This window comes from Schistocerca americana, chromosome 3 (assembly GCF_021461395.2).
Source record: "Schistocerca americana isolate TAMUIC-IGC-003095 chromosome 3, iqSchAmer2.1, whole genome shotgun sequence".
NCBI lineage: Eukaryota > Metazoa > Arthropoda > Insecta > Orthoptera > Acrididae > Schistocerca > Schistocerca americana.
The window spans coordinates 400,917,571-400,939,349 of NC_060121.1; the positions used below are offsets into that span (position 1 = coordinate 400,917,571).

At 40.1% G+C, this 21,779-nt stretch overlaps 1 long non-coding RNA gene across 1 annotated transcript; it reads left to right on the forward strand.

Annotated features, from left to right (window-relative positions):
- The first annotated feature begins 4,341 nt into the window (after nucleotides 1-4,341).
- LOC124605917 lies at nucleotides 4,342-10,976 on the forward strand. Its single transcript, XR_006978690.1, has 2 exons — nucleotides 4,342-4,663; nucleotides 10,853-10,976. It is a non-coding gene; the product is annotated as an uncharacterized LOC124605917 (long non-coding RNA).
- Nucleotides 10,977-21,779: the final 10,803 nt, after the last annotated feature.

Below are 21,779 nucleotides of genomic sequence, written 5' to 3' on the forward strand. Positions count from 1 at the left end.
TATCACATAGTTGATATTCTTAAGGCAACCATGATGTACATATAAATTTAAATCAAATTTCTACGAATTTTAGTTGCGGAGCTGTAAATATTCAAAGTTTTAGGGGTGACTGCAGTATACTGTACACAACTTATAGTGTTTAAAGATGAACGTCCTCGTCGCCAAACGCTCATTTAAGTGAGAAGGCATACTCATTCTCTCGAAGGCACGACTGATTGTGCTTCTCAAACGTCCTGCAGACGTGATGTGAATTTGCTGGTGTCAAGGAGCGACAAGATTCCTCAAGGCGCAGTCTGAAGCCATGCTCGGTTAAATTGTACAACACACTACAGTATATGAGGCAGATCGGAATGCACAATGACATGAGATTCGGTCTGCTACGGATATTGACGTGGTATAAACATGGTACATACATCTAACATAGTGATGTCGGCGATTGCCGACACGATGTCAAAGAAGGAGCCACGGCTTACATCCTGAAATTTCCTGGTTTCAGGTAATCAATGACACCGAGAAATTTAGTTACCTCTGAAACTGAATTTTTTCTGTCTTGAGTTTGTTCGTAAAATTTTAATCACCGTGAATAAAGCGGTCGTGGTTTTAGCTCTGCCGCAGATTGTTGACCGCTGTTTTGTCGGATATATTGCACATCACGAAGTTGTGGTTAGATTCAGACACGAAATCAAGTTCAGGCCTACAGGATTCGTCGTCTGCCGCAGTTCAATCATTGGGGACTTAAATCAGCGGTCAAAGAGTATCTCTCATTTCCGACTTACCTCACTGTGACACTTCCAACATTGCTCCACATTTCGCATCAAGAGCATTTGTGATCTGGCCTGCCGTGTTTGTCACCTGTAGCCCAGCGGCAGCCGGCAGTCGAAGTGGCAAGTCACAGACGTCAACTACCAAGTAGCTTCAGTCGGACTATAGACTTCTTTGCAAGGTGTAGCCGTCAACTTGATGCTCGTCTGCTGTGTGATCCTCGGAGTGTTTCGTTATAATTTGCTTTTTTATGAAATTATTTGCAGACACTTACCTGAAATACTTTATATTCATGAGTTGTCAGTCACAGAGAAACGTTATTGGTTGCTCAATTTTACAGTTAATTTTTTTAATATATGAACCAACAGAGACTTCACACTTTTCTGCGTGTTTTCTTTCAATAAAAAGACGATCGGTGTGAATCAAACTCTTCATTTTACCAACGCTACCAGTTAAGGTCGAAAGCCATCCTGATCGAGAATAACCTTCTACCGATTGACGATAGTCTTAGGGTTGAGACAACGATACATTCGACAGAATACAGCTTTCATAAGAATGCTTCTAAGAATCAAACAGTTTCTTATATTTTTGTCTATTTTAAAGCTTAATTTCATAGTTATTCGCTGCGGCCATAAATCAGACACAGCAAATAACCCCACGAATACTGCACTTCATTCACTCGGTTACAAACCGCTCGCGAAAATATGGCTTATCAACAATACTTAGAATGTTCTATCGGCCTGTTGGTAGCATAGCAGGACGCTTCGTTACACGCAGAAAAGTTCATTTCTTTTCCAAATAAATGCTCATATTAGATACTTGTGAAACGGTGGATTCCAATGTCCAAGAATTTCGATGTGGAAACATGCCGAACTGTAATGAAGGTAAAGCCATCAGGAGCACCTACTCAATTACGTCATAGATACAAAGAATATCCGACAGGTAGTACCCATTGCGTCATTATTGTGAGATACGTTCTACATAGAAGACAGTAACATCAAGATTGCCCAAAGGCGGGGTATTGATACAACTGATACTAAAACAACTACCCAGGTATGGTCATTGTAGGAATCAGATCGTTCACTTACGATGCTGATCTCTTCAAGAGTGTATCAGAAGTGCATGATTGTAGCCAAATATACAACTGTCTAGAATGTGTCTCTGCTTGTTGTCTTGATTCGAGTTCTCCTCAAATGACAATAAATGCGAAATAATTCCTGGAGAAAGACTAACAGAAACAACCAAACTGTTTAGGTGGCGTTTGTAGTAAACCTTAAAGCTTTCAAAATGTTTTATTATCTGGGGATAACGCTACAACGCAATACTTTAATGAACGGATATATAGTTCAAATCGTCATCTATCCTACTTTTAAAAGCTTTCGTCTTTCGTCTAGTTAGCCATTCAAAATCATTATGTTTCCCTTAGGCGTTCATAATACTCTCATTGTCAATTAATTGCATGGTAAAGATTACTTAATTTCCAGAGCACACAACTCTAGATATGTTTTCTTTATTGTATGTCACTACAGCACTGCAGCGCGTAGAATATCATATACTTTTAGTACAAATCTTGCACCTATACATAGGTTACGTTTAATAGAACCAGACCCTAGGTGTATGTACAACGTAAACAACAAATGAGAAAGTATTTGTACGTATTACCACAGTCTACCAAAATCCGTCATCTTTAGAAACTGATTTTCGAATAACAATCTGAGAGTGACCTATTCAAGAAATGACTTCATGATCTGTACAGAATTACAACGAGGGTGAAAATGAGATAAGCACCAGATCTCTGGTCCACACAAATCCGTGGTACTTCTTTGCACTGGATGTAGGAGTCGATGTCTCCTCAGTACTGCTAGAACCATTATCCAGATTATCACAGAAAACTATTATCCTGGTGATTATGTATCTTTCTGGGGGTTTCAACTTTTCAACAAATCAAATACATAATCGCAAAAGTGCGCACGGAACGAATAATAGATTTCAGAAAATAATAGGAAAGACACTGCGTTGTTCTCTACAGTAATCGTCTGAAACTGAAATAATGGCCTGTAGTGTCATGATAGCCCAGTGTGAGAATATGTACCTCAGATGTACTAATTGTGGAATTACTGAACTTTTTTCCAAATAGCAAATCGTGTCTTACATAATGAAATTCATAGTAAGCGACTAGAATTCAGTCATGTAGGACGCAGTCTTCAAGCTAATGACTTATTAACTCTCTCATTACATTGCTAAACTGGGCCATGGTAACCAATTCCCAGCTGCATGTAGCCAACCTAGGACCTACCAGGGGTAAAAATGATATGGTCTCATTATTTCACATTCATATTGACCGAACTAAAAATTTAAAATATCATCATAACCAATTCATTAAGAACTATAATGGTACGTTAAAAGTGTAACGCAGAAGGCAAGTCTTTTAGAAACTGTGAATGTGTCTTGAGGCAGCTTATCGGAAGGCGGGCAAACGGCCAGTCTAAATCCAGCCACTACTTAAGAATCAGAGCACTTAGAGACTTCAAACTAAGTTTAGACGTAATATCAAACCTTTAAGTAAGATTTTCTAGCTGACAATCCACCTCACAATATGATGAAAAAAAAGTTACCGCTCATTTCATTATCGCCGCTCGTGCAGTAAAACTTCAGTTGCAGCCATGTCGTTTCGATTTAATACTTCTTTACTACCAACTCTATCCGCAACACGTTTTGCAGACAGTATCCGCTTGTACCACAGAATATATCTCAAAAATTATATCGTGGTACGACATATACACTATGTGATCAAAAGTGTCCGGGCACCCCCAAAAACATGCGTTTATCATATTAGGTGCATTGTGCTGCTACCTTACTGCCAGGTGCTCCATATTAGCAACCTCAGTAGTCGTTACACATCGTGAGAGAGCAGAATGGGGCCCTCTGCGGAACTCACGGACTTCGAACGTGGTCAGGTGATTGGGTGTCACTTGTGTCATATGTCTGTACACCAGATTTCCACATCCCTAAACATCCCTAGGTCCACTGTCTCCAATTGCACAGTGAAGTGGAAACGTGAAGGGACACGTACAGCACAAAAACGTACAGACCGACCTCGTCTGTTGACTGACAGAGACCGCCGACAGTTGAAGAGGGTCGTAATGCGCAATAGGCAGACATCTATCCAGACCATCACACAGGAATTCAAAACTGCATCAGGATCCACTGCAAGTGTTAGTTAGGCGGGAGGTGAGGAAACTTGGATTTAATGGTCGAGCGGCTACTCAGAAGCCACATATCACGCCGGTAAATGCCAAACGACGCCTCACTTGGTGTAAGGCGAGTAAAAAATGATTCAAATGTTTCTAAACACTATATCATTATATCTAAGCACTGTATCATTACAGACGTAGACGTTAATAAAATTGCGCAAATACTGCCCGATATCTCACTCTCTTACTTACGCGAAATTGATGGACATCTCATAATCCACTTCGCCAAATTATATCTGCGGAGGGCAACTCTTGCCTCATGTCAGTGATAGCGCGGCGCAGTTCTTCCCCCGGGCCTCGTGACCTCCGACCTGCGTCCAGCGCGTGTGGCCGCCGTGCATCCCCGCGCCTCCGCAGACGACGTCGGCGCACGCAGATAAAAAGCCGCCTGCCGCGACAGCTTCCGACAGCCGCCTCTTGTCCGCTCTGTAATCGCACGCTCACAACCGGCGCCATGAGGACACGCACGCTGCTGCTACTGCTTCTCGTGTTGGTGGCTACGGCCACACTCTTCGCCCCCGCGGCAGCCTGGAGGTGGCCCTGGGAGAAACCGAAAATCATTGCAGAGATGATCAAAATGCGGCAGAGGTGTGGGTCCGGAACGGTGCGAGTCGGCAACATGTGTAGAAGGGTCTACATGGCATGAGGTACATATCACCTTCGAAGTCTATTTAAAATTGTGATAAATACACACTTAATGTCCGCCGCAGTCGATCTGCCGGCCGGGTTGGCCGAGCGGTTCTAGGCGCTACACTCTGGAAGCGCGTGACTGCTACGGTCGCAGGTTCGAATCCTGCCTCGGGCATGGATATGTGTGTTGTCCTTAGGTTAGTTAGGCTTAAGCAGTTCTAAGTTCTAGGGGACTGATGACCTCAGAAGTTAAGTCCCATAGTGATCAGAGCCATTCGAACCATTTTAAGCCCTCGAACTAATAACAGTTTTGGGTAGTAGTTAGCCCAAGTCGCTCAAAAGTATTAGCAATTTTTTCGCTAAAACCTTGCATTGTTTACAATGGCCACCCGATCATTAACACTGGAAATGATGGCGGCAGCGTCATAGAGTCATCAAGTGTAATTATCACCCTGGAAAAATAATGCACGTTGCTATTTCTTTTCTTGTTTGGAGGAAACTGGTACACTTCAGAATTTCCGCATCAGATATCCTATGGACATCGCTAAGGGAGCTGAAATACAATGGTGCAGCCCATGGGTATAGCAGAACTACCGTGCTCACAAGCGGGAGTTTCATTGTTCTGGCATACAGACATACACTGGTAGCGTGCCATCTAGAGCCAAACAATTTTAATGTGAATTTGGTTGTCGAGTTAACACATCACTTTATGTTCAAATGTAATTTTATTGCAACAAAATTACGTTCAAACATAAATTGTTAACTCGCCAACGAAATTCACATCAACCTCGTTAATAAGTGGCAATAAATAAAAAAACAGCTATATTTTCATCTCTGTTTTTCTTTCGGAGGCAACCGGTTTCGGCATTCCATAATGCCAATATCAGGCGCTATACGGTGACACTGTGGCTAAAGTAGTATTGCCAGTTAAAATGCCATGCTAAAGCAAACGAGTATCCACAGCAGCATATGTAACGAGGCTGTTCACCGTAAACACAATGAGCGCTGACTGTTCACGCGTGTGCAGCCTTGTTACATATGCTGGTGCAGATACTGGCACACTTTTACACGATCGTGAAGAACTGGATTTTGTATTTTATAAATTCACTGATTTAAGGCACACGAAAGCTCCTCACTTTCCGTGGTGAATCACGGATGCGAAGCAAGAGGCTACAGCTCAGGCGGCTGGGAAGCAGAATACGTTGTTCAGTGTGTGGCATTTAGCGCGTTTGGAGCTGCAGCGAAGTGGTTTCTCAGTCATATTGCTGTCTGTAATCCACACTGTTTGATCGCCTTAAGTGTCACAGCAATACCTCATTTTGAACTACTATTCTCCCTCCTCCGCGAGGCTCCCCGCGACAGAGGCTCGAGTCTCTCTCGGGCATGGGTGTGTGTGCTGTCCATAGCATAAGTTAGTTTAAGGTAGATTAAGTAGTGTGTAAGCTTAGGGATCGATGACCAAGGCAGTTTGGTCGCATAAGATCTTATCACAAATTTTAAAAATTTTTGATTTCTCCGTTCCTGTTAGCTACATTATTACTTGTGCGAATGAATTAAGTCCCCTTGATAGCTATCAGAAGAAGAGTAACCAGTAGCTATGCTTCTGGTATTCGTTAGTTCATCGTAGGCCGTATGTTCAGGTGTTGTCTTAAATGCACACTGATGAGCTTACCGTACTCCCCTCGTCACAAAACTCCCCGTATTTAAACACGATAGAGAATGTGTGGGGAGAATTAGATCGTGCTGTTCGCGCCACGGATCCTCAACCCAGAAACCTGGCGCACTTGGTCTCGGCACTAGATTCGGCATGGCTTCACATCCATCTCGATAACTTCCAGCCCTTCACTGACTCTCTTCCTACACGTCCGAGATACAGTTCATGATCATTCTGCCTTTTGACCGTTTCTCACATTATTGTGACTGGACCGTGTATTATCGGTTGTTGGTCTTTCTTATTGATCGTGAGTAATAGTACCCTTCCCAGCTACTCAGTAGCATATATCCAATATGACAGGGTTAACGCTTAACTGCTGTCCATAGCTCTCAGACATCGTACGTTGCCAGCTCCAAGGACTGCACATCTCGCCTGATGATCTACTACATATTGCAACAACTAATTTATTGAGAACTACCGGTAGGACGTATCTTTGATTCCGAGAGCATTATATTTTCATTTTACCATTCCCTCTCATTGCGGAGACAACCGAATGATGGTGTATCTTTGTGAGAACACAGTTCACTTACGAGATGCTGGAGGTGAAGAAATACAAGCACATGATTATACAGTAAGGTATTCATCTTTGACAAGGAAGGATGGAAGGACAAAACGCAAGTGAGGTTTTCCCGATACCGAATCGCCGGCCGGAGTGGCCGTGAGGTTCTAGGCGCTACAGTCTGGAGCCAAGCGACCGCTACGGTCGCAGGTTCGAATCCTGCCTCGGGCATCGATGTGTGTGATGTCCTTAGGTTAGTTAGGTTTAATTAGTTCTAAGTTCTAGGCGCCTAATGACCTCAGAAGTTAAGTCGCATAGTGCTCAGAGCCATTTGAACCATTTTTTTGATACCGAATCCTGCTTCTCCCAAGGTAAAGCTGGTAAGAGACAACGGCAAACGTTAAAAGCAATCTCAAAGAAAAATGCTTTTTTTGCTTTTTATTTTCGTCACACATTTCCACAACTTCTTTAACAACTGTTAGTTCCTAGTTTCATAAAAACCATCTTCTTTAATTCGCTTATTAAGGAAGTATGAACTTCCCTATTTTCTCACTTAATCACCTTTGCCATAAAGTTTACTATAAACCGAAAAACTAAGACGGTTAAACGATGCCCATTAATAAAGTGTTTACTTTATGAATACATTACCATGAGAGAAACTGTGATTCAACACCCATGAAAGACATTGCAGCATGAGTTTGAGCTATATTTTCATTCTGTTTTTACATATAGGCTCTACACCTATGAAACACCAAAAAACATTGCTTCCAGCCCTGTTCTACTTTGAGTACCTTGTATTGGCTTTATACAGGCTGTCCAAAATGAGACTAGGCAGATAAATGTTTATAAGACAGACGTAGTATTGAGCCTCGTTAATGAACATCACAGAAAAAGCTGGATCCGGGTTTTCGGTGTACCAGTGAGTTGTCGTCACACGGGTGTTGATAGCTATCTCCCGCAAGCTTTGTCCCGAGTACATCGCAGTATTATTACGTTTGAGTGACTGACAGGAGCAGACGTGATTAGTGACGATTTGAATCCAAGACAAAAGGTGCTGACGATACATCTGCGGATTTTCGTTGTCTATCGTTATGTTGTCCATCGTGTGTGGAACTGTTTCCACAAGACTTTAAGACTTCAAGTGACTGGGAAAAATGTCAAGCAAGGTTCGCAATTCAGAATTTAGCGGCCAAACGGCGCGAAACAGGCTGTGTCGCGAATAAAACTCTCTGTCATCCATCTAGAGTTCGAACACTACAAAACATTGCTCGAGTAAAGGAAGAGCTAGAAGAAAGTACTAGTAAATTTCAAGGCCGTTTATCTGCGGAAACAGGAATAACGATATCGTCAAATGGGAACATTACTAATAGCACCTGTGTCTGACTACTTATAAACTTATTATTGAGTATGAGTTAAAGCTTCCAGATGAGCGTCCAAGTGTTGAATTCTGCCAATGGTTTCTAGTCAAGTGGAATTAGGATATAGAATCCTTAGTTTTTTATTCCTTCGGTTGAAGTCTGATTGAAACTGTCAGGGTACGTGAACTCATACAACATCTACCGTTATGCATCAGAAAACCACAATCGGTGCTTTAAAGAGCGGTTGCATAGTGAAAAGTTTGGTGTTTGGTTCGCAATGTCCCGTGTAACTGCAGCAACATGATTCTTTAGCCAAACTCGTAATGCTAAACCGTAGCCGACCGCTGTGGCCGAGTGGCTCTAGGCGCTTCAGTCCGGAACCGCACTGCTGCTACGGTCGCAGGTTCCAATCCTGCCTTGGGAACGGATGTTTGTGATGTCCTGTGGTTAGTTAGGTTTAAGTAGCTCTAAGTTCTAGGAGACTGATGACCTCAGATGTTAAGTCCCATAGTGCTCAGAGCCATTTGAACCATTTGCTAACCTGTACGTTCAGGAACTGTATGAAAATCAGCTTACATAAGATGAAAGATTGTAAAGATATTCCCAGTAAGACAGAGCAATAGCACGTATCACCTTGTCACGAGTGCATGAGGTGTTCAGTGACGAGAGGACAGTCAGCAGAGGCAGTGTAACCCCCTGGCCATCTCGATCACCTGATGTCTCTCCCTGCGACTTTTACCAGCGGGGAAAATTGAAGAATGTAACCAAACATTACTCTGGAAGAGCTACAGCAGAAATTTGTAAGCGCTACTGCTGCAGTTCTTCAGGCGGAGCTGCTACGCATGTCACACCGTTTGATAAATCCAGCATAGCGAAGAATCCACGTCAACGGTGGCTACTTGCAGTATCTACTGTGAAGTTGATTAACGAAGGCGTCCATCCCGCGTCAGTCTTAATGTAAATATTTTCAGGGCCAGTTTCATTTTGCCCACCTAGAATACCTAAATTATGTGACGGCACTGGACTTATAATTCCACTCCTGTTCAAAAATAACAGACATTCATTAAATCAACTGGAACGTTTGTCCGTTTATTTCTCCATGGAGCCAATTTGGGGCTGTATGGAGGATGATCGATGAACCCAAGGAGTCGGATCATTGCAGATGTCCTACCCTTCGTGTGTAGTCTGGGATTGCCTCGCGGAAGGAAACGGTGCTTCTTGTGTGGACGAAAGAAATTCATTTACAGAACTCTGTTTCTCACTCACCGACCATGTTAAGTTACGCATTGCCATTTACACGCTACAGTTTGGAGAACTCTAGACGCGTATTGCTGCTGAATATGTAGACACGAAGAATAAAGATTTCGAATGTTGATAACTGTTTTTGTATTTTAAATGCTTTAATTGTTTCCACATAACAAATTCGGAGGCATTACTTTTCAGCATGCCATCGTAACCCTTATATATTTATTTAGAATCATACTTGTCCTAATACCTTTCATTGCGATACATCCGATTTTTCCTTGGTTTCTGTTGAATATTCGGCTATCAGAATAACGTACTGTATTCTGTTATTAAAAAACTCTTCTAACGAATCATGTATCAGTTTCTGATACTGAACCCTCACATTAGTGAACTATTGGTGTTTCAAAATATCTCGGTAATTAATTAAGTTACATGTCTTACATTTATGGGCCAAGCCTTAGTGCAAAGATTTCATGGAAGTACTATGTTCCGGACATTTTCCGATAGTAAATGCTGTTTTCTTCAACGAAAGAAGTATCTTTATTCTCACTGATTTTGGCGTGCGGAAGATAATATATTTAACATACTTTGTCACCACAATTTTAGCCGATCTGTACATATAATAGTTACTCTTATACTATTAATGACTCAGGACTCCGCTTTTGTAGTTAATTAGCGAACTTAAAAGTGGGTAGTTGTCGTGGGGAATCGGAATACTTCCTCTGCCATATCTCTTGATAAGCACATCGACTGCAACTGTAATTAATATTATGAACTCGTCTATAAGGAATGGACCGTTAACAATAAAATGATTTGCACGTGGATAAGGGATCGGTTGGTAGGATATGTTCTGAGGCATCAAGGGATCACCAATTTAGTATTGGAGGGCAGTGTGGAGGGTAAAAATTGTAGGGGGAGACCAAGAGATGAATACACTAAGCAGATTCAGAAGGATGTAGGTTGCAGTAGGTACTGGGAGATGAAGAAGCTTGCACAGGTAGAGTAGCATGGAGAGCTGCATCAAACCAATCTCAGGACTGAAGACCACAACAACAACCATATCAGGTAATACATATTTACAAGTTGCACAAAGACTATTTGATTAATCAGTAGTTCCTGTTTTCAGTAATTTTGTTGTCGAACTGAAAAATGAATAATAAATTTCTCAAGGTGAAACGCCTCTATGAGGCTAACTGCCACAGACTATTGTGGAAGCATTAGTTGTGTGTACCGTACTGTCGAAACTCATTTGTTTTAGTCACTATTTGTGCGCCTCACACCGTTACGTTGTGTGCGTTTCGCTAAGGTTGTACTGAGACCAAACGATTTCATTCAAACAATGACTGGAGCACTTTTTCTTCGAAATTTCTTATTATATTGTCTTTTGCAGGTGGCTGGGGACATTCATAATGTGGAAGACATCACAACAGAAAAGAAAATTGGAACCTTTTATATGTAAATAAATTTTGTACAGTTATTTATAATGTAAATAATAAATGTGATACTGATGCAAACAGCTCTTGTCATTTATGTTTTTATTTTGGCAGTTGTATCACTGTTTTAAAGTTTTGTTCTTTGGAACTTGCTCTCCTCCGTCATACCCTTCCACTGCCCAAGTTATTAGGAAATCATTGCTAAATATGTGTAATAATAATAAATTAAATACAGTATTAAAAAATTTGTTTTTCAGTGTTTGATATTTTCTTACATTTTTAAGAGAATCTGTTTCACTGACAGTTATCCGTAGCCAAAACTATATTTTCCTGGTCTACCTTCCAATAACAAGGATGGTGAACGAAATTTAAGTTTCTAATGTTAAAAGACACATAATGGGTAATTCTTACTTAGTTAGTTGTGCTAATTTCACATCCTTTTACAGAAATTTTCCTGTAGCTATAGTTTGTGAGTAATCACATTTATAACACTTCTGGTATTATGAATTTGAGTAAATGTAAAACATTAGCTACAATTCATGTTACCTACCTAAAATATATCGTGAAATAGATTTCCGACTGTACTTTCCTGTAAAGAACATCTCTCTTATATTTACAACAGTGGTATGCCAATATATTTGGAGTCCATTTTTGCTGGTAGTTCTTTTGCATTTCAGCGATTTCCTTGTGTGAACACTTACCTTGTTCGTTGCTGACACTGGCGAGATTATCAGGGAAGAAATCAAGATGGGAGTCGCGTATGCGCGCTTTCAACGACATTTCACAGCCCATGACCCTGTGTCCCTTAGTCAGCTCACTGAATAGTTGTCTGTAATGTTCAGACGTATACTTTGCTAATACCCTTATTACAACATTATTTAATTGCTGCCGATCTTTGCGTTTCTAACGGGCTTACAAACTGCAGATCTGTTATATTTTCGGTAATGTGATGGCCGATAAATTTTCCTCTTTTACTTCTGCTACACTGATCTTTGGGAACTTGGATTTTAAGAACCGAAATGTACTGTCACCACAACACAATGATTTCAGAAAAGTGTTTATTGAAACGCAGTTTTATTTGAAACTGAGGCAAAGAGATTTAGTTAGCACTCACCAATGGCTGATAAGGATTGTTGGTCGGTTATGGAATGAATGGCTCTCTCTTAGGGCAGCTTTCCTTAATATAATGACTGATTCTATATCTGCTTTCCCACATGCACAAGAAGCGGTCCAGTTTAGTATAGCTGAGTTCTAATCCAATTAGAGTAGCTATCAATTTAAAACCTGCACAAATTTGCCATTAATAGTCATGATATCGGGTACTGGGGAGCATGAGATGTATGTTTGTGTAACTTTCCTTCATACCAACTGCGTGGGCTGTGGAAATGGCTAGAAACGTGTTTACATTATACAGCAAGACCCCTCTCAAACTATTTTTGGAGGAGTCAACGAAAAAACGCCAGTTTTCAGGCATATGTCCAGCACCTAGTGTCTCTATTGAAGAGTCAACGTTATTACAGATATCTTGGTCCTCCTGCTCAGAAAATAAATGCTCAAGTTGCCTTTGGCGTTCACTGAAGGAACCTACTTCGATGCTGCTCCGCAGAATGTGCCAGCCTCTCAATCTTGAAGCAAAGTAAGTTTACTTCGCATTTGGGTAATCGGAGATCACCAGTAAGTCACTTAGAAAGTGAGGTTCATTTGTGGTAACTCCTACAAAAAATTTGCGTCACTCTGTTGTTGAAATTCACTAATGTCATCAACACTTTAAAATCATCAGCCACATTTTTGTCATTTGGTGGAGATGGTATGAGAGGGCCTGGTCCATGAGACGCTTTTCAGACTGCTGATTCTAAAGAAAGTTGTTTAATAGTATGTTTGGACATACAATGTAGGATTTCATGGCCGGTATTGTCGTCACTTAAAACTTCCGGGCTTACAGGCCGTGTTCGATGCATAAAACTCTTCCCTGGCGTTTCGTCTCCGTCTGCGGGAGACTTCCTCGGAGATAAAGCGGCGAACGGCGAGGAGAGCTCGAGGAAGCGCCGATTATATAGGCAGTGCAGAGAGCGCAACTGTCCATCACGTGGCATCGGCTATGAGACTGTCGCTGGTAATACCAACATTCTGGATTGAAAGAAATCGATCGTCACCCTTCCGACGCAACGCTGACATCCAGATTTTATACAGTTCTATACGTTCCTCTTTCCTGTTATAATTATTACGGTTTCTATCAATCTCGATAGCCTCTCTATACATGCGGGCATAATAATGCGAGGTTTTAGATATCACTCTCGTCTCGCTGCACTGCTTATACCATCAGCACTTCCTTGAGTTCCCCTCGCAGTTCGCCGCTTTACCCCGGAGGATGTCTCCCGCAGTCGGAGGCGAAACGTCAGCGATTAGTATTATTTATCGACCACGGCCTATCAGCGCAACAGTTTTAAGTGATTAGTATGTTTGGAGTTTCAACTAATTCCAGATATGTCAGGCAGAAGAAGTAGTCTGTTACGTGACCTGTAGGTTCCCTTGATATCATAGGCACTGCAAAACGCACATGACGGGACCCTTTAAAGCAGTCTGTTAATAATGATACACAGTTGACACAATAGATTCCAAGAGACAAGAACTTTTTCCTGGTCTGTATTATTGTCAAGATAACACTCGTAAGCTCTTTTAAATCGAGTAGTCAAATCTCATCTCTGCACTTTTAAGATGGATTCGCCACAGACGTACAGAAATTGTTTTTATCGCTTGGACAGTTTCATGACATGCCACCCTTCTAAAAAACAGTGCTTAAGGAAACACGCTATTAGCTTATCATTTCACAGTTGACAATCCCACCGGATTCGCTTCCTTCATCAAATAAACATTCTACTGCTCTGGCAACCAAGCAGGACACTTTCTATCCGAAGCAGATCTCATTTCTTACCTGTTGCTAGAGCCAATCTTGCCTTAGGCCGGGATTATGTCAGTTATTGACCGAATAAATTAAAATTATGTTCTTTCTATCATTACGTTCAGGAACTACACTAATAAACGTAAAAAAAATATATTTATTCTTATATTAAATTTTCGGTTGGTGCACTAATTATAACTTTATTCTTGTATTTGTCAGACTCAAATACATAAGGATCAGATGCAATAATTTCATTGTTGACCAGTCTTATTTTCTTTCTCGGCAAAATTATTTATACTTACGGTTTCGATTCGGTATAATTTATTTGTCTATTTAAAAACGAGACAAAAATCAAGCTATAACACAGACAGAGACGGGTTTGTTCATGTCGTGTTGAGTGGAAGGGGCCCAGGGATTGCCGTTGGTGGTGTACTGAACCCATAGAGTACCTAAACCGGAAATGTGGCAGGTGAAGTTCATCCTCACTCGCTGAAAGTCGTTTGGTCTCCAATATGGGAGCATCCATAGAAATCTGTCGAACATTTGAAATATTTATGCCAAACAGCCAACAGCTTTTTTCCTCAACGACAGCAATTCACGTTAGTTCAGTCTCCTTTACAGATAATGATGAACCGTTGTTATCACTTAGACGAGCCATTCGTAACTTATTTTGACACCTAAGGACAATACGAGTTTTCACAAAGCCGTGGAAAACCGTTTGAATACAGATCGGAATAAGAGCTGGTGCTGAAATTCCAGAGATGTGTTCGGCATATAATTAAAACATGACTGAGTGCTCTTATCATCAAATTTGGGAAAATCCATACCCTAATACTGCCAAAAGAGGATTTATCGTAGATTCCACTTACTTTGGACCATCTTTCAAAGATCCTATTGATGCTCACAAATGCACTTTTGCCAATAGGAAACTCAGTTAAACTCCAGATCGAATAACTATTTCGCTAGTCATTAGCTTATGGGTGTCACTTGCAGCAGGGAACGAATCATTTAGCCACTTTTGTTTAGTGGTTTGTCTTGTTTTCTTGGCAGTCACTTGTGGCGGTGTGCACATATCTGCTTTCTGGATTGTTGTAACGATTTTGTGTCTCTCAGTGTTCTTATGGCACCCTGGCCCACATGCTGAGGCAATGTCTAAATTTCATACGTGCGTTGAGATCAAGTCGTAGAAACAAAATAGAGTGCTCGTGCATCCGAACGTTACACTGACAATGTATGCAGGATTTAATTTTTTTATGACCCCTGCTTTTGCCCAAGTAACTTTCATACTACATATTCCCTTTGAGTTATTGTTTGTTGGCTATTTTATGAAACGTTAGTGTCAATGTATTTTATAGAAAATTCCTGCTTAAAAAGAAACAACTTATTATGGGTCCAACAACCCCCCCCCCCCCCCCCCCTTAGGCTTCCATGCCATAGAAAATTTCCCGTAGTGGATTTCGTATTTCTCATCTCTACAACAATGCCAGTTAGTTTCTCGTTGGTTGGTATTCTTGATATTCACAACAATCGTTTTACTTTCAGAGGAAGTGATTGTTGATGTCAGTCAGCTGTTATTTATCTTGTAAACTTGCAGTGAGTTAGTGCAGTTCCCATCACGTAGGCCTCCAGTAACTTTGGTGTCCTACACAGCAAAAACGAAATCAAGTAAAAACTTACTGATGTTCGGCAACAGTGCACCAAGATAAAGGCACTGTTGGAGGAGAGAAGAATAAAACCGAGATAAATGCATATTATAACTCCACTAAAGGTGGAATTGATACCATTGATCAAATGGTGCGTATGTACACCTGCAAGAGGGGGACAAACAGATGGCATCTATCTATATTTTACTCTCTCATCGACATTTGTGCTATCAATGCAACCACCATATACATCCAGCAACATCCAAGATGGAATGAAAAGAAACACAACAAACGGAATCTTTATCTGGGATGGAACTAGTGAAATTGCAGGTAGAAGAAAGAAGTGCCAATGCAAGAGGGTTATCTTACCAAATTGTTCAATCAATGGAGACTATTCTACAAAAGAAAATCAAAGAAGTGACAACAGAAGCACGTCAGCCTCCTGCAGGGAAAGGTCGGTGCTATATTTGTGTAAGAAAAGCTAAAACAAAGAAGCAGAAGTACAACAATCTAAGTAAACCAAAACAGCATTGTGGACAGTGTCATAAACATGTGTGTACACACATTCAGAAAAAATTGTGAAGTGTGTCTCTTGCCTTGACGTTGAGGACTCAGAGTAGTCTATTGTATATGAACACATCTGTATTTTGTATTTGCAATATGCCAATTTTTTATTCACTCAATCCAATAATTATTACAATTAATAACATTTATAAACTGATGCCTTAGTTAAAATACGTAAACCATTTTGAAAGTTGTAATTTTTCGTCAGTAAACTTACTTAATACATGTGGGCTCGCCGAACCCCCTCTTAGGCATCCAAGTTAGAAAAAAAGGCTTGGGCCTCCTACGGTTAAGACATGAACTATCTAATACGCTTAAAACCAAGTGGAAGCCAGACTGATATACAGCCAGAACGCAAAGTAAACAGGGGGATAAGCGCTGTATGTTGGATGTTTTACAGCAACAAATCAGTCTTGTAATAATCTGTTCCAGAATCAGAATGACCTCTGGAATGCTTCTACTTGGGTGTTTAGGTCTTCTTCCTCACATCCTTGTCCTTCAGAGCGCTGAATATCTCGTCGTTCCAATTCGTCATTGGTGGGCTCCATTTGCAACGCCCACCAGTGATCGATCGACCTGGGTAATTCCACGCTGCCAGAATTGAATGCAGGGCACCAACTTTTTACAATCCACCAAGAGAAATCTCTATATTCTGCTTCGCAGTTCGCTGGACTTCCCGCCATCAGCAAGTTAGTGTGGTCTCTGCATGCTCGCTGGCATTCCTCTCGCCATGTCTCATGTGGTTTCGTGTCGAGGCGCCAGACTGTGGGCGCGCGGCGACTTCCTTACCGGCTTAAGTGCTAGATTTTCTTAAGAAATGTTCGTGAATGTGTCCAATGGTCTGACGTGAGTACACAAACACTTCCTCGTTGACATTTTTAAAGAATTCCACTAATATCAGTTCGACTTAAAATAGGATCCAGTTGAACGTGGATGTCACAACTGTTGGGACACCTGACGCTTATATAAAACGGATATGTTGCCCAAGTTTGTACGTATTATAAAATCAGTAGTACAACAGCTTATAGTACGAATTAATAATCATCTTAGTGATCGATCGTGCGCTTACTGAAGGCTGATGCCTCGCTGCATGTGTACCCCCTGGAACACCTCGTAGTACCGTCTCTGTTCAAAAATGTGGCTTCGAGAAATAAAGAAATCGTGCAGAATTTTTTATCGGTGTCTGTAGCAGGCTGCAGGTACGCTGCAAGTTATTTCGTAAGTGATAAGCTAAGTTTAAAAAAATTTCCTTGGAGGAAAACATTTTCATAGCAAACTGTGTTGCGTAAGTTTCTAGTCTTAGCATTTCGGACAGACTACGGGAAGGTAATTCTACCTCCTTGGGATTAAATGTAAGAGGGAGGAGGCCAATGTAGATGTTTATAAATGTTCTGAATGACGCAGTATTATTAAGACCAGAGAGCAGCGTGTATGTTCGCCTCTGTACATGTGATCGCTGAACCCGTGTAGATTGCTTTCGATTTTTGCTCTCGTACATAAGAGATATTTTCTGTTATTTGTTGCATCTTCGCTTAATGTCTTTTGTTATCTGTCTGTCTGAGATCTCCCGCTGAATAAAATTAATAAATAAGGACGACAACTCGTGTACTCTATAAGTAAATGTGACAGATTAATTTTCTTTTCTTAACACAGTTTTCTCTATGCACAAGATTTTGCGTTATTGGGTTCTTCTCTTCTATTCACTGGCCTAATAAATATTTGAATCAGTTCGAATGATGTAGACTAGTGATTGATACAGAGATTTATGTGTGAATGTTCCAGGCCACGTCTGTTAACGTCATTCTGTTATCCTCAGCAGCAACAGAAAATTAAGTGGCCGCCGACAATATGTTGAATGATGTGTATACCTGACATCGAGCAAGAAACCAGTAGCAGATCATTTAATGTGTTGTGATATGACACACTCATCGAAAGAAAAACATCAGACACTGATTGTTTTGGATGCTGAGTCTGTATATCCAGAAAAATTTTTCATGCACGCTATATGTGGCGCCACGATTTGTCGATGTGTAATGCAACTGGTGAAGTTTTCAACCTGTTATAGCAAAGATAATGGTATTTTTAACAGTTTAACCAGTTTATTACCCTCTAATGAAGTTACTATCTTATTATGTTTCATGCAATCACAAATATTTTTTTCAAAACGTTCACATGAGCAACACACAGTACGATACTAGAAGCATCCAGTCCAAAACTGTCACGAACTTTAGAAATATTTCCAGTTTTCGTTTTTACTACTAGAAGCATTTCCCACGAAACCAACTAGCTTGGTACTAACGACAGAGAGTGATGCTATCTGATCATATAACGCAGATTAAATTGCAACCATACATGCATTTCAATAACGTGACAGTGCGACATAGAAACGGGAAGACTAGTTTTCAAAGGATACTATGAAATATTTGAAAGCATATTTGGTAAACGATGTGAGGACGGGGAACCTTTTCCTTCAGAGATCCGCCAATCGGCTTGGTTTCGTTGCCTCACATACTCTTAAGTGATACAGATAACTCTTAAATTGTAAACATACCTGCATAAAACTTCAGTAAGGTGCAAAATATTTATGAACCAATAATAGCATGTTTCAATAGCAAAACAACGAAAGACACAAAATTTTAATTTGTGAACAGTATGTTACTTTCATCAGTATATGTACATCTCTGAAAGGAGGAAGCCAGTAGTTAAATTTGGGTAGCAGATATGATACTTCTAAGGAATGCAAAAATAGACTATATCTCAGGTAACGTAACAACTAAGAGAAAAACTGAATGTGAAGCCACTTTTTGTGGTGCAGTGCTGAGCCCGTTGGTATCGCATTCGAGAGGACGTCGAAACAAGTCCGTGTCTGGCTATCCTGATTTAATTTTTCCGTCACTTCCCTAAATAGTACCAGGCAGATGCCGGGATTGTTTCCCATCCTTGAAACATTTCGAATATGTTCTGCATCTTAACGGTCCCCGATTGTGAAACTAGACGCTGATCCAAACTGTAGCGAAAAATTCTTATTAGCTATATTGTGAAAAAATGATGGAGGAATGTTAACTGAATTAACTGAATAGAGTTTTTCTTGAGAAGGTTTCCAAGAGACCGTTACCAGACATTAAATTTGTTGTCTACTTAAATTACGTAATGAAGCAACATATATCGAGGAATGACGATTTAAATATTAAAGTTTTTGAACATAGTCTTGTTATGTTCTGTCATCATACCGCGGAGGAAGAGAAATATAAGCCAATATTGGAGAATGCTTACGTCGTACGTTGGTCTGTTGGGCATGTAAAATTTATTTAAAATGATAACTCAAATTCTTCGTATGGAATGGCCCCTCTTGTGGTGTGTTATCTCCATTGCTATGGCTCCTTTGACCTCTTTAACTATTGTTCATAAGCTTGGAATGGGTACTTAAAACACGACACCATAATCAGCTCTACTGAACAGTAAAAACAAGATGACCGTAAAAAGAATTCTTGTATCGATTTAGCTGCCGATATGTCGGTCATGTTGTTGACAATTAGTGGCAATCTTCCTGTAGCATCTCTGATGTTGAACGAAAAAATAAGTATGTACACTTGTAACACCATAACTCTAAAGCTGTACTGATTTATTTTGCTTTTGTTTCATTTAATGTTACATTGCTGTGCTTCTGTAAATGTGTGTGATTGAAACGATAACATTAAATTGTATACTGCTTTCTTTATACAAACTTTGATGTCATGGTTTGGTTCTATGCTGTGTAGCATATCTTTCATTTAAACTATTCGTCCCATTTGGAGGGAACAAAACGTACTGTAATTTTGTGTGAATAATTTTTTGTAAGGATGTCAATATGTGTAAATGTTTTGTTTTATTTAATGTATTTGGTTACTTAGGGTTCTTAGTTAGTTTGTATGTAAATGGTGTAGTGGTTCCCCTCGGGAACGGAACTGTGTAGCGCGCAAATTGTGGTTGGCCTATGTAGGAAAGGTGGAACAAGAGTCAGTCGGGGACGAGCCACCGGTCGGAGACGAGCTACGAGTCCGTGCACTGCCATGTAAAAGATGCATATTGTGCTGGTTCCGAGAGAGGCTTTTCCTGCTACTTTCCAATGCCTCGGATGGATGGATAAATAGCTGGAACTATTCTGGAATTTGTATATATCATCGCCACCAAGAAATGACAGAGTCCAGCAATTCTGTCTGCGAATCCACCTACCAACGTGCAGTTGCCACCACATAGCGCAATCATTGCATCGTAATGCTATAATGATGTACAGTGAAGGATCAGCTTAATGGATGTGTTATTGTGCTCAAATATAAGGTAACATATCTGAATTTGTGTACCTACCTTGATTTTTCTCCTTATCATAACACCTCTCAGGTTCCTCTCCGTTTGAACTAAAGTGATATCCGAGTGTCCTTACTAAAAGAAATTAAAGCCTAGAGTTTTGCTAATTAATGCCTCTTGAACTTAGTAAAAAGAAAGTTAAAGTTAATGTGGCAAGAGAGTTAGGAGTGAGTTAAAGTAAATGTTGTTTGCTGAAAATAATTTTCCTATTAAAACTGCTTATTAAAGTGCTGTTGCTAACTTCAAAATTAAAAGTTCTTAAGACTGAGGCTTATAAAGCAAATGATCACATTGTTGTCTGTAGTAAATTCTAAAAGGTGAGTCAGTTTCCTGCAATTTTGTCAACATTGTTTTTCGCTGTAGTAAAAGTGAGAAAGCTGCAGTTGTGAAACGTTATATACTCATTTTTGCTAAGTGTTTGTCTCTCTTGTGTATTGGAAGTGCATATTAATAGTAATGTTATGAAGACCATTCACTTTGTATAAGCCCTGAAAGTAATAGTGTGTTTCGGTATCTGTTATAATTTTGCAAATACTTTCTGCTGCTCTAACTGCTAGCTTCATTCTTAACGTAAACAAATGTATGTGTCAGAGTTCACTGCACTCCCGTGTGACAAAGTATAGGTTGTGTTTATCCACTAAAATTACTAATAACTATTTTCTTGAACGAGAATGTTAATCATTCTCTTGCCTAGTTAGGCTGGCGACCGTTTTCTTTATCCATTAAACAGTGCAGATAAACAAAATTTCGTTTGTTACTGTTCAAATATTTACGTAATTCTGACTTTCATTTCCGATAAGCCACCTCCGTTAGGTACAACTCGGTCAACATAACAAAATTCCTCTCAGAGGGTAACACTGCTCTGTTGCTTTATACCATAATTGCTTTAACAAAATAATTATATTTCACGACCTGCCTACTACTTTAAGGTTATGGTATAGCAGTAGCAGACAGAGGAGTTATACGTGGCTTTTCCGTGACAGGACTACTTGTTCTGTTGGTACATAGAACGTAATCCAAATTTAGTATTTCATAATACAAGCTACGTTAATGCTGTTGTAGTGTTATACACTGTCTGATGTTAAAAATGACATTACAAAAATTAAAAAGATAGTTGTGGAAAACAGGTACATATATTTTCTTAATTCTTATTTATTTTCAAATTTTTCGAACAGTCACAGTTGATTAACAGTAAATATGGCTTTAAACTGTATTATATTTATTTTTGTTCATATAGGCATATTTTCTTTTGGCCACATACCCAATCGAAGTTACTATTTTACTGCATATCACACGTAAAATAAAATTAATGAGCTGTTTGCTCTTAATCTATGCATAGTTTCGCATCAGCTTTTTGGTAAGATCAACGTTTCACTAGCTTCCGTGTCACATTTACCTGACGGCAAAAAGAGATACTGGCAGTCTAAGCGGGTG